Below are 12,253 nucleotides of genomic sequence, written 5' to 3'. Positions count from 1 at the left end.
GGCCACATTCTTGGTCTCAAATTGGCATGTCTTCATTAGGGAGAAGTTTGCAGAACTTCTTGATATATTATTGTCTTTCAGAATGGACTCTGAATAGGTCTTTGGAGAGCATTAGAAAGGTACACGATTATTATGCACACTCTTCTTGAGGTTTAAGATCATCTGCTTTGCATATACTTAATAAAAATATATCTCTAAAGTTGTTTAAGAAACTGTGGAGATAGGAAAGATGTTCCTTGAATGCCCCAATGCTGTTCCTGGATTATTAGCGACTACCTGTACATTATGATGCAGTGAGGGGCTGTTTGCTTAACTTTAATGATTATGTAAGGTTTATGGTTATTTTTATTGCTACAACATATGAACTGTCATGGTGGCTATAATTAGAGGCAAGCTAAAGTGTTGCTGTTACAGTCCTCCGGGACTGGGGAGAAACTACTTCCTTCTTATCAACTTTGCCTCTGTGCAAGAGCTGGCAAAAAAAGAAAGAAAGAAAAAAAAAGGAATCAAATTAAATGAACAGTTCTTACCTCAAAACAGGTTATGACACAGAAAAATTGAAAACAGCATTAAAACTCCAGGCCAACAGCTTGCACCTAACAAAGCTGCAAGGAAACAATCTTCTTTTCCCCCAAATACCCTGATTTGTTTAATTCTCTGAAAGACCATTGCCCACGTCTTTTCCCAGAGACCATCCAGGAAGCATGGTGTTTGTGGAAATGCTCTAAGGGGTTTCCATATATCTCTGCCACTCTGCTGCTGCCTCTACCCAAATATCCTCTCTGTATCCCAGGCTGGGGACTGAGAAACTCAGGACAGACTAAGATGTATAGAGAAAACAGCCCAGAGGCTCTGGGAGCCCATGAAAAAGTCCCTGGGCTGCAGAGGAAAAATTCAGAAGCCCCAGGAGATAAAATGAATTAGACAATCTGACTACCTGGTCATTCTGAAGAAGGTAGGATGGTTTGGGTAGAAAGCTGAAAACACATTATGGACTCAGGAGATCTGAGAGTTCAATACAAGTGTCTGAGAGTTGAATACAAGTGTCCAAGATGCATTGGGAAGGAGGTGGGAGGAGAGAGAATCTGGGGAAAGGAAGAGCCTGGGAAAAGCTCCCTGAGCCTGGTGGGAGCAGAGCTGCAAATGTCTCAACAAGGGCTGCCCAGCTCTGTGCTGGATGCTGGGCAGTGGCAGACACAGGAAACATGGCACCTGGCTCCACTGCCACCGCCCCCCATTCATACTGGCCCACTGTCTGCCTTCTCTTCTACACTGTGAGTTCTCTGAGCAACACGGATGTGTCAGATTCATTTTCGTTTCCACTACACACACAGCAATTCCTGTTATACAGCAGGAGTTCAATAAATGTTGAATGAGTGAATAGGATCAGAAAATAGCAAAGAGAAGCCAATGCCTCTGCCATAAGGTGGGACCTGACAGTGGCTTCCTGTTTGCCCAGGGATGTAACTAAACGAGGGCCTCCTTGAGAAGGTCAGTTGGTAATTTTTAACAAAAGCTTTTAAAATGGCTGGTGCTCTTCGACGTGTGAATTGTACTACTGGGGATCTTTTCCAAGAAAATAACCTCAAAGATGGAAAATAACCCAATGCACAAATATACCTATAACAATGAAAAATTAGAAATAACCTAAACGTTCAAAGAGGAACACACCAAATCAGGATGCACACACTTGATGTGATATAGCGCAACTAATAACGATAATTTTTACAAAAGGATAACATGGAGAAGCCCATTTGAGGAGAAAACAACATACAAGATCTGTTTACACAGCATGATCACAAAAATGCATGGGGAAAAAAATGGTAATGAAACACCAAAATGACAAAAATAGCTGTGTTTGGGCTATTAGCCTGTGGGAAAATCAATGTCTCCTCCATTCAACTTTTCTGTGTTTTCCAAACTTTTATTGATGCCCCAGCAGTGGTCTCACTTCTAAAAGAGCCCTCAGCCCAAACCATCTAAGTCACCACCAAATGCCTGCCAACCACGGCCGGACTGGCAAGTGGGCTTTGTGCTGAGTCTTTTCCAGGAGATTTTCTGGTGAGATTTTCACGGGAAAACCATCTCCTGTGTTCAACCCCCTGGTGACTTCTGCTCACAAGACCCTAAATTCAACCTTTCTGAAAATGTACAGCAATTCTAAGTGATGGAACTGAGCTAAGCTTTATGTATTTTTTCCTTGCTTTCAAGATTTCATTCCATTTTATTTTATGCAAGTCACCGAGGCACCATCTGTGTCAAACTTCTGCCTTAGGTCTCGACTGGGACAATTATCTACCGTTTATCTGCATCCTTCTGTCATTTCCACTGGAATTTAGTGTTCTCATCACATCCCGTTCTGGGATTTGCCTGCTTCGGAGCAGTTGGGAAGAGCTTTCTCCAGTGTCAAACATCATCTTCTAGTGCAGATTTTGTGGTTCTGGGGGAAGCATTATCTCCTGCTCTCCTTGGGGGTCCATCCCGCTGATTACCTGAGCTCTAAGCCATCCCTCAACTCCCCGGATCATGCTCTCTGGGAAGAGCCGAGAGACAAGTGCAGGCAGTGCCAGGGGAACCAATGCAAGGAACAAGATTGTGAGTCGATCGTGCGCTCTAATTAAAGTTGGGATTTGGGGGGATACTAGGAGAGCATGCAGAGCCCAAGATCAAAAACAGACAGGCAGGAAGACGTGAGCAGTGTTGGGCTGGAGAAACAGCTCTCTGAAAAAAAAAGAAAACTGAGCCATGTCCTAAGCATCTGGAGCTGAGACCCTGGGGGCCCAGGCATTCTTGAGGCCTAAACAGAGATTCTGAGCTTTGGAGCAGTAAGTGCTGGCTTTGAGTCCTGGCTCTGCACCTTACCGGCTGTATCTAGGAGCAGGGCTCACAGGGAAGCAGGATGAGCCATAGTTGTCCCACAGGGTTGTCATACAGCAGTACCAGACTAAGAAGGGAGGGAGGGTCATGCGTGGTTAGGAACCCACCCTGGACCCAGGCTGCCTGGGTCCCAGTGTCCACGTCCCCAATTATGCTTAGTGTCACCTAAGCAAGTCACATGACCTCCCTGGACCACAGTTTCTTCATCTGTCAGATCAGGAAGATGATCACAGTAAGACCTGCCTGGCACTGAGAGCTGATGCACTGAGGCCATGAGGAGCACACCTGCCCATACTGATGCTCCCTCACTGATTCAGTGTGGCGTCTGGCACAGAAGGAACGCCTCACGCTGATTCCACCTGACCTCAGTCCTCACCGACTTCCCGGCTGCCTCAGAAGGAGAACACATCTGTCCTTCTGTCCTCCTTGCTCCTTCTGACCCCACATCCATCTGTGCCTGGGTTGTGCTCCTGCTTTCCTGAGCTGGGAAGCTCCCTGGCCTGGCCCTCATCTGCCCTCCACCTACACCCCTCGATGGCCAGAAACAAGGGGTTCACGGACACCCTGCACCGAGGCTGGCTCAGCCTTGCCACCAACGGCCTTGTCTCCAGACAGAGACAGCCAACGCTGGTGACAAAGACACCTTGAGGCCCGACTACTCCACATTCTCGCTCACCTCGCCTCCCGCCCTGGGAGTCCTGATGTCACAGCAGCACAAGAGGCTTGCAGCTGGCTCTCCATGGCTACCAGCCACCCCCAGGCTGCACAGGAGCACGGTCCCTCACTGGCCCTTCCTCTCCTCCCTCCTGAAATCTGAAGGCCACCTCCACCTCATCCAACTTTACTGCTGGTGTCAGCCCAGGGCACACCCGGGGCCACGGCACACATGCAGGCACTCTACCGTGTTCTGTATATTCAGGCACCCAGCCAGGAAGGGAGGTGGAATCCCAGGATTACAGACAGACCCGGCTGGAGTCCAGGCATGGTCTACATCTCATGGCGAGCCAACAGTAGGAAGGGTCAGAGGATGGGAGGGAGAGGGGGGAAAGGGCTGCTGAGCTCTTGCTGAGGACCAGCACTGTGCTAGGCACCTCCATGTGCTCCAATAGGAGGCAGTGTCCGCTCCACATCGACTTGGCCACCTCCACTTTCAGCCGCAGCGGGTGGACAGTTCCAAGCATGCGCCCAACTCCAGCCTGAGCCTTGGTTCTCTTTGCCTCTGCTTCTGGGCTTTCTTTGAAGACATGGCATCCTACTCAGCTCACAGGCATTCTGGAAATACGGGGGAGTTACTGCTTCCTGGGCAACTCAAATAATGGGGGACGGGAGCTCGCGTGCTCCAGCCTCTTCAGTTTTAAACAGACAATTCTGGCTGGGGTAGGCTTCTCAGAGATTCCTGCAGAGTTCAGCCTCTGTTGTCTATAGAAATCACCTTGCTATACACATTTTATGAGCTTTTCCCAGTCTGACCCTCCTTACTCCCTCCTTCCTGCTCCCTGGCTTCACCTCCCAAATGGGTTCTTTGCACCCAAGGATTTGTCTCAGGTTCTGCTTGGGGAAAAACACAAACAAAAGCATCTCAAAAAAAAAAAAAAAAAAAAAAAAAACGGAATGAAGAACTTTGCAATTTATATTCTCGCAAAGGTGAATGCTGTTTAATAAAAGCCGTTTTCTTGCTGAGCGCTGGAGTGACTTAGACGTGACTCTGGGGAGAGGATTTGGTGTTCCTGTGTTATCTGGTGCAGACGGGAGGAGGGAGGTGCAGCAGCGAAGGAAGAATGAGAAGCCAGTGGGGGCCCTTGAGGGACAGGCCAACAGATGGGCTGAGTGGAAGGCATCTGGAGGGAACTTCTCAAAAAAGAAGAATCAATAAGTGATTTCAGATGTTTGCGAACAGTGGTGTTCTATGTGAGTCTCCCCCGATCTGTCTCAACAGTGTGTGTGAGTGGATTCTCTGGAGCTCAGTTCAGGGATGAGTCTCACCCCTGAATCAGTGTTAGGCTTGGAAAGACTCCTATCCCAAGGATGTCAAGGTCTCCAGGCAAAGTGGTCAAGAAGATGCAAGGCCATGGAAAGGTGGAATCCGGAATCGTGCAAGGCTTTCTTGGTAGGTGGGATTGGGGGATGAGCCATCCTGCCCAGAGCTTGAGGGGCAATGAGCTCCTTTCCCCCCACACAGCCCAGCTGAAGTCATTCCAATAGGGCTGGGAAGCACAAATTGAAGATATCACAGGTGAGGTGGAGAGAGCTGGGGCATTTTTCGAGGTTAACACAGGGGGGAACCAGAATCCAAACCTGGGCATGTCTGTCTCCAAGACCTGTGCCTTTCGCAATACCTGATGGGCCAAAGGAAAAGCATTGCTGATAAAGTCAGCGAAAGGGTTAACCTGAGGATAGCGTCTGTTTCCTGTGTGTTCACCGGCCCCAGTGACCCTGAAGGCAGCAACAAACTCTTGCGTATGATAAATACAATATGTAACAACTATAGAGGGCTTTATTCCAGACACTGTTCTAATGATTTTTTCGGTATAACTGATTAGCTTCTTCAAGGGGGAAAAAACATACACACACACGTGATGTACTGCCCTGGAACGAAGCCTTATGTCTATGTCGTATTTCCAAGCACAGCTGCTAACAATTTGGCCACTTTGAGTGGCTCCTCATGTTCATAAAATAGCTCTAGATGTCTCCTCTATTAATTGCTGGAAGGGAAAATGAGAGTTGTAGTGTCTGGTAAATGGAGAAATGAAGCCAAATGGCTATTGAGACTCTATTAGGACAGAGACAGTGAGCAGCTCACACCTCTGGTCCCGTGATCTCGTTTGGACAAAACAGAATTCTCCTTCCTTGGAAGTGTGTCACCAACATGCCTGACAAGCTGGCTTAGTGGCCTGGCTTTCCACACATACTGCACACATATGCTGGCGGGACAGACCACTCTGCTGGACTCAGGTTACAGTGAGTCTAGGGATGCTTCACCTTGAACACTTGTCATTCAGGTTCCCTGTATTGTGGCATTGTCTGTCATTATACGTGGTCACCAGCCCCCAAAACAGTGTACCTTGAAGGCAGGGATGAGCTCTTGCACATAATAAACACAATAAGTAACAACTATGTAAAGTTTTATTCTAGACACTGTCCTAATGACTTTTTTGGTATTAACTACCTTGTTTCTTCAAGGGGAAAAGAAACATGATGTAGTGCCACTCTGAGCTGACACTATTATTGCCCTCTGTTTCACACATTAGATACTGAGGGATAGAGAGGTTACCTTCCTAAGGTCACACGGTGGGGGAAGGAGTGGCAGAACTGGGATGTTAACCCACCAGATGTAATCTAGAAGGTGGATCTTTACCGCTATTCTAGACTATCTCTAAAAAGGGGTATCAATAAATGGCTGGAGGTCTCTGATGTATCATACCAACCTGAGCATGGTGATGACCTGGAAGAATATTTCTCAGCTCAAATTATTCCTGATCTGATAAATTGCTTACATTTTTGACTAAAAATACCCCTGGAATAAGAGAGAAGATAGTGGAGTTAGGTGAGATTGAAGTTCATCAGGGGGCACGGAGAAGAGTGTGGTGCTGCCAGTGAGGGGCTGGTTAATACTGATCCAAAAGATCCAGAGATGTAGGTTACCATCAACCATCCTTCATCCTTGCTCTGACTCAATTTTCCAAACTTAGAGTAGAACAATAAGGATGGATACAAAAGGGGGGTTAATTCAAGTAGGATAAATACCAAGAAACCCACACTTACACATATCAAAGTAAACAGTAAATCAAAAACAAATAGAAAATATTTAAAGAACAAGTGGGAGAAGAAAGACACATTACCTTCGGGGTACAACAGTAAGACCAAACACTGATTTCTCAATAGGAATGATGGGAACCAAAGGATAATGGAATTCTGTCTTCAGAGTTCTGAAATCAACTGTGGACCTAGAATTCTATAGCCAGCAAAAATATCCTTCAAAAATAAAAGCAAAATAAAGATATTTTCAAGCAAACAAAAACAGAGAATATACCACCAGCAGACTGGCCACTAAATGAAATACTGAAAGGTTTCCTATTTTAAGAGGAAATGATTCTAAATAGAAGCAGAGAGATGCAAGAGGAAAAAAAAATGAAGAGCAACAGAAAGAGAACATATATGAGTAAATATAAATGACTCTTGACTGTGTAAAGCAATAATAACAGTGTCTTGTGGGATTTAAGTAAGGTATAGAATTGAAATGCATGACAACAAAGCACATAAGGTAGGAAGGGTACATGGAATTAAAGAATAACATTCTTACATTGTATGGGAAATGGTAAAGGTATGAATCTATATTAGACATTAGTAAGTCAGTGATGCATGTTGCAATCTCTAGGGTAACCATCAAAATTAGTAAACTAGCATGTAAGAAACTTTCTAATATAGGGGAAAGAATAGAATAATGAAAAAATTCTTAATCCAAAAGAAGGCAAGAAAGGAGAGGAAAAGGAACATGGACCAGGCAGGACCAATAGAAGAGAGTAGAAAAGGTAGTTATAAACCTAAATGTATCAGTAAATGCATTAAGTGTAAATGGAAGAAGTATTTCAATTAAAAGACATAGACCACAGACTGGAGAAAAAGACTACACTGCCTACAAAATATACACTTTATATGATATAGTTAAAAGGATGGAAAATAATATGTCATGCAAACACTAACCAAAAGATAGCTGAGGTAGCTATATTAATACCAGTTTTTGAGGCAAGAAGTGTTATTGGAAATAAAGAAGAACAGTTCATAATAAAAAAGCTTCACCAGGAAGATATAATAATCTTAAAATTTTACATCTAACAACATAGCCTCAAAATATATATACAAGAAGAATCTATAGAACTAAAATGGAAATAGGCAAATCCACAATCATAGTGGGAGATTTTAAGACATTTCCCTCAGCAACTGACAAAACGAACAGATAATAAAACTCAAAATAAACAGAAAAAGAATATTGAACAGCAGATAAAAAGTATGACCCAACTGGCTAATAGAGAATATGGCATCCAGTATTTCCAGGCTGTTACCACCATAGACTTCAGAAGGAGAGAGTCATGTGGAGAGGGTCACCTTAAGAGAGGGTCACCTTGACAGAGGAGCTGTGACCTTCATCAAGAAACAAAGGCCAGGGTAGCTGCAAGGAGGGATCTGGGGTAATAAACACCCTGATCTCACCCTCTTCCCTCTGACCTCTCTGATCTCCTTCCAGCATTCCTCAGTGGCCAAGCACAATTGAAAACCATTGATGTGGTCCCTACAGATCAGCCTTCCTGGACAGAGAGTGGGTGGAGAATTATGGGCTGTGTATCTGGGGGATGGAGGCAAAAGAAAGATACCCAGCACAAATGTGCAAAAATGAGTTGCTTTCTACAGCTCAATTTAATGTTTGGCTCCCTACCCCTATTCTGTCTTTTACAGACAATCTATATGTTTTCCTTTAAACTCAAAATACATGTAATTTCTCGTCACTTAAGGGTTAAAATTCAGCCATATAGGGATTTTTCCTTTTTCAGGATTTCTCCCTCTTTCGTGATTTCTCATTGCTTCAGGGGTCGATGCTGAACTTTGGGGTTTACCAGGCAAAGGAGGAAAAGGGATGAAGGTGACCTCTTCTTGGTGTGAATTTCTACTAGGTCTGAGTCAGTCTCTTGCTTTCAACAGGACTCATCCCACTTGGCCCACAGCATAACCAGTGTATAATGCTCTCTTGGTGATGGCTTGCCTGGTCTCCGGGCACTGACTCAATGCCCATGCAGCTCCCTCGAGCTGTCAGACTGCTGACACATAGCCGTATCTCCAGCCAGTATCCCAGAGGGGATTTTCTCAGCTGTATTATTCTATGTGCATTCCCCCATCTCAGCGATTAAATTCTGTATAGACCCACCACAGGCTGGCTATGTCTCTGCTTAACTCCCATGTCCCACCAGGAAAAAACTGAGACACTATACTGAGCCTTGGGAAGCCAGAGAACATACTGGGGAAAAGGGAACTATCCCTGGCCCTCTTATATTGGATATGCCATACCCACGCTTTTCCTCTGTTGCCCCAGGACAGCGATTTCACTAGCTCACTCCTGGGAGATTGCAAGTACAATGTAAATCCTCTCTACTCTCTGATCCCAAACTTTCTCGGGAGGATGCAAAGGGTGGAGCGTGCCCAGCATACACTCATAAGGCCATCGACGTTAGCTCTCTAGTCTTCTCACCTGCTCTGGACTCTTCAACTCACTCCAAAGCATCCGTCCTCATTGTTTTATTGGAACTGGCTCTTGTCAAGGTTACCAAAGATCCGCCCAGGGTTGAATACCAAGATGACGTCTTTCCCCTCCTCTTACTGACCTCTCAACAGCACGGTGGGCCACTCCTCTTTCTCGGCACAGTGCCTTTTTTGGCTCCTGTGCCCACACTCTCCTTGCTTTCCTGCTCTCCCAGGTAGCTCTCCTTCTCTGGCTCATTGACTGCTCCTTTAGTCATACCAACTCTATGGACGTTAACCCCTTAAGACCTTTCTTGTCTTTCTTCTCTGGGCCTCATCTACACTCTCCTCCTAATGTTAATGTTTCTCATGTTTACTCTCCAACCAAATCTCCCTCCCAACCTGCAGACTCCCCCTATCCAACTGCCTTCCTGGCCTCTCCATTTGCATTTCCACCTGGCATCTGAAATTCACCAGGATGGAAACAGAGAACTCCTGGCTCGCCCTTCCCTACAGACTGTCTCTTGGTCTCGCTCACCCACTCAGTTTCTCCATCGCTTAACATGGGAGGTGCACATATTGATTCCTGCTCCTTGACATACCATGTCCAAGCATCACGACAAATCCCGCAGCTGTCACTGCTCTCCTCCGCTGTGACCAACCTGGTCCAAGTCACCACCGCCTCTTGCTGGGACTATTTCAATACCCTCAACTGGCCTCCCAGCTCCATCTCTTCCCCACCCAGCAACCACAGTGACATAAAAACACACCACAAACATTAAATGGCCCACGTTACTCCCCACGGAAAACACTTTAACAGTATCTACTCTTAGTATAAAATTCATACTTGATTTTTCCAGCTTTATCTGGTATATACTTGACATATAACATTGTGTAAGTTTAAAGTGTACAACATGGTAGTTTGACACATGTATATGGTGCAAAAAGATTACCACAACCTGATGCCAAGTCTTCTTTATGGTACTTAAACTCCTACTTTATTGCATGTCTCAGGAACCAAAAATAAGCAAACAAACAAATAAGTACACCGAACATATCCTAATGAATCTGAATTCAGAAAGCTTCATGGATGAGCCTGAATGAGTATCTTCAAATACACGGGGCAAATGCTGTCAGTTTATCATGTCGATTTCAGTCAGCCGAACCTTACCGGATACTAACGTTGGCATCAAGTGTCACAAAATCAAAGATAAAAGAGGTGTTTTAAACTATATTCACACTGACCCTCAAATTTTCTCCTAAGTAGCAGGGAAGGTATCTGTTGCGCAACTATTAAACGCCAGTACGCGTTGGCAAGTTGAGGCTGGGAGGGCAAGTGACTTGCCCAAGGACATGGCTAACATGTTGGAAGAGCTGGGACACAACCTCGGGTCCTCTGGACTCCTAAAGCCTCTTTGCCCTTCTCCACAAGACTGCGAGGGTCTGAAGCCAGTGGTGGAAAGTGCCGCAGTCACTGGGCTCCATACTGTGCAGCAGGCACTGTGCCCCGGGCTGCACATTCATCACCCTATTTAGTCCCCATGACAGCCCTGTGTGGAACGCACTATAACGATCACCATTTCCACACAGGGGTACCAACGGTTAGGGCTTCTCATTGTTGTCTAAGTCAAACAGAGCTACACAGTGGAGCCCGGATCTGAACCCAGGTCTATGTGATACTATAACCCACACTAAGAGTCATGCCATTATCCTGCCTCCATACTCACACACAGCTCTGAAACCTGAAAAGCAACAAGATTTGCTGCCTGGGAGTAAGAAAGGGTGGTGTCAGGTGGGCAGAGGGACTGGTGCATGAGACCGTCTCTGGCCAATATTATGGGAGAGGGGTTCAGCCAGCCTAGGGGTTCAGTTCAGATGAGCTGCAGCTCCCATATACTCACCCATCCCCATCAGAGTGAGGAGGCCGCAACCAGAAGCTCAGTGAGTCAAGATTTCCTATCCCATAGCGTTAACTTCTAGAATCTTCAGCAGCATCCTGCAGTCTGGGGTGAAGCGTAAGGTCATCGGTCCTCAGCCCTCCCCTGAGGCACCCGGCCATCTCTTTTCACTTACGCCCGCCTCCACGGCACAGCAGCCGCAGATCCGAATCCCAGTCCCCACTGCCTGCTGCGTCGCTGCAAGCAGGTCGATGTCCCTCGCCGAGCCCCTTTATGATTAGGTGATTTCTAAAAGGAGGCCCTTCCAGTCATAAGATTAAGTGACCACTGAAATATTACTTTGAAAATGTAATGCTTCCGTTCTTCTAGTCAAAGAGCTTTGCCAGCAGACCTAAAGCTGTTGCCTGTGGGGTAGGACCTTCTCCCAGGGAGGCAGCCCGTTGGAATGCTTCCTAGGTCGGCTCCCAGATAGACGCCAGGGAAAAATTCCAGGCAGCCGGCTATGTTACTGTTGCTCTCTGATAACACCCCATGGCTCTTAAAATAGTTGTCAGGTGGATGGTGGGACCCTCAAATGTTTTAAGGCAAAGGGTAAAGAGAGTGATGTGACCTGACCTTGGGGGCCTTCTTCTGTATCCTGCTCTCTTTCTGGGGAAAGGCTCTGCGCTGTGAGGGTCAGAGAGAAGCAGTCGAGGCAGCAGGCTGCCCTTGTCGCCGGCATGGCAGACACCTCAGAGCAGCCACAGGAAAGGAGCGCTGCCAGCTCCGCCCACTGCTCCCTCCATGCAGTGCAGGCAGCGTGCGCTCACACTGCCGACTGACAAACGCGCGGTGGCCAGGCGCAGCCAGGGCCTCCCTCTGGAGGTTGGGAGAGCATCCGCTCTGTAGAGTCCCTTCCTCTTTATCAGCCCTGCATCTCCTGCTGTCTTGCTGACCAAGACACATTCTTCCTGCTGACTGTGATGTGCTGGTGAAGATCCATTGATTTCTGCTCTTTCGTTACATTCTATTTCTACCAACCTGGCTTGGCATGCAAAATGTTTCCAAACATTTGTGCCGTATATAGAACTCCTTACCAGGTTTTTTTCTGCACATATTGTTAACCTGACAAGGCTGCCCCCTTTATCTGTTAGTTCTAGGCCTTGCCGTCTTGGTGACATTCTGCCTCCCACCTCTGGGCTGCAGAAGAAAGTTGGTGGGGCTTTGACCTGGCAGCCAGTGGCTCTGGTGTGGCCAGCTCCTGTGGATGA

The sequence above is a fragment of the Delphinus delphis genome, chromosome 16 (genome assembly GCF_949987515.2).
Source record: "Delphinus delphis chromosome 16, mDelDel1.2, whole genome shotgun sequence".
NCBI classification, from domain to species: Eukaryota; Metazoa; Chordata; class Mammalia; order Artiodactyla; family Delphinidae; genus Delphinus; species Delphinus delphis.
This window is presented reverse-complemented; position numbering follows the sequence as displayed.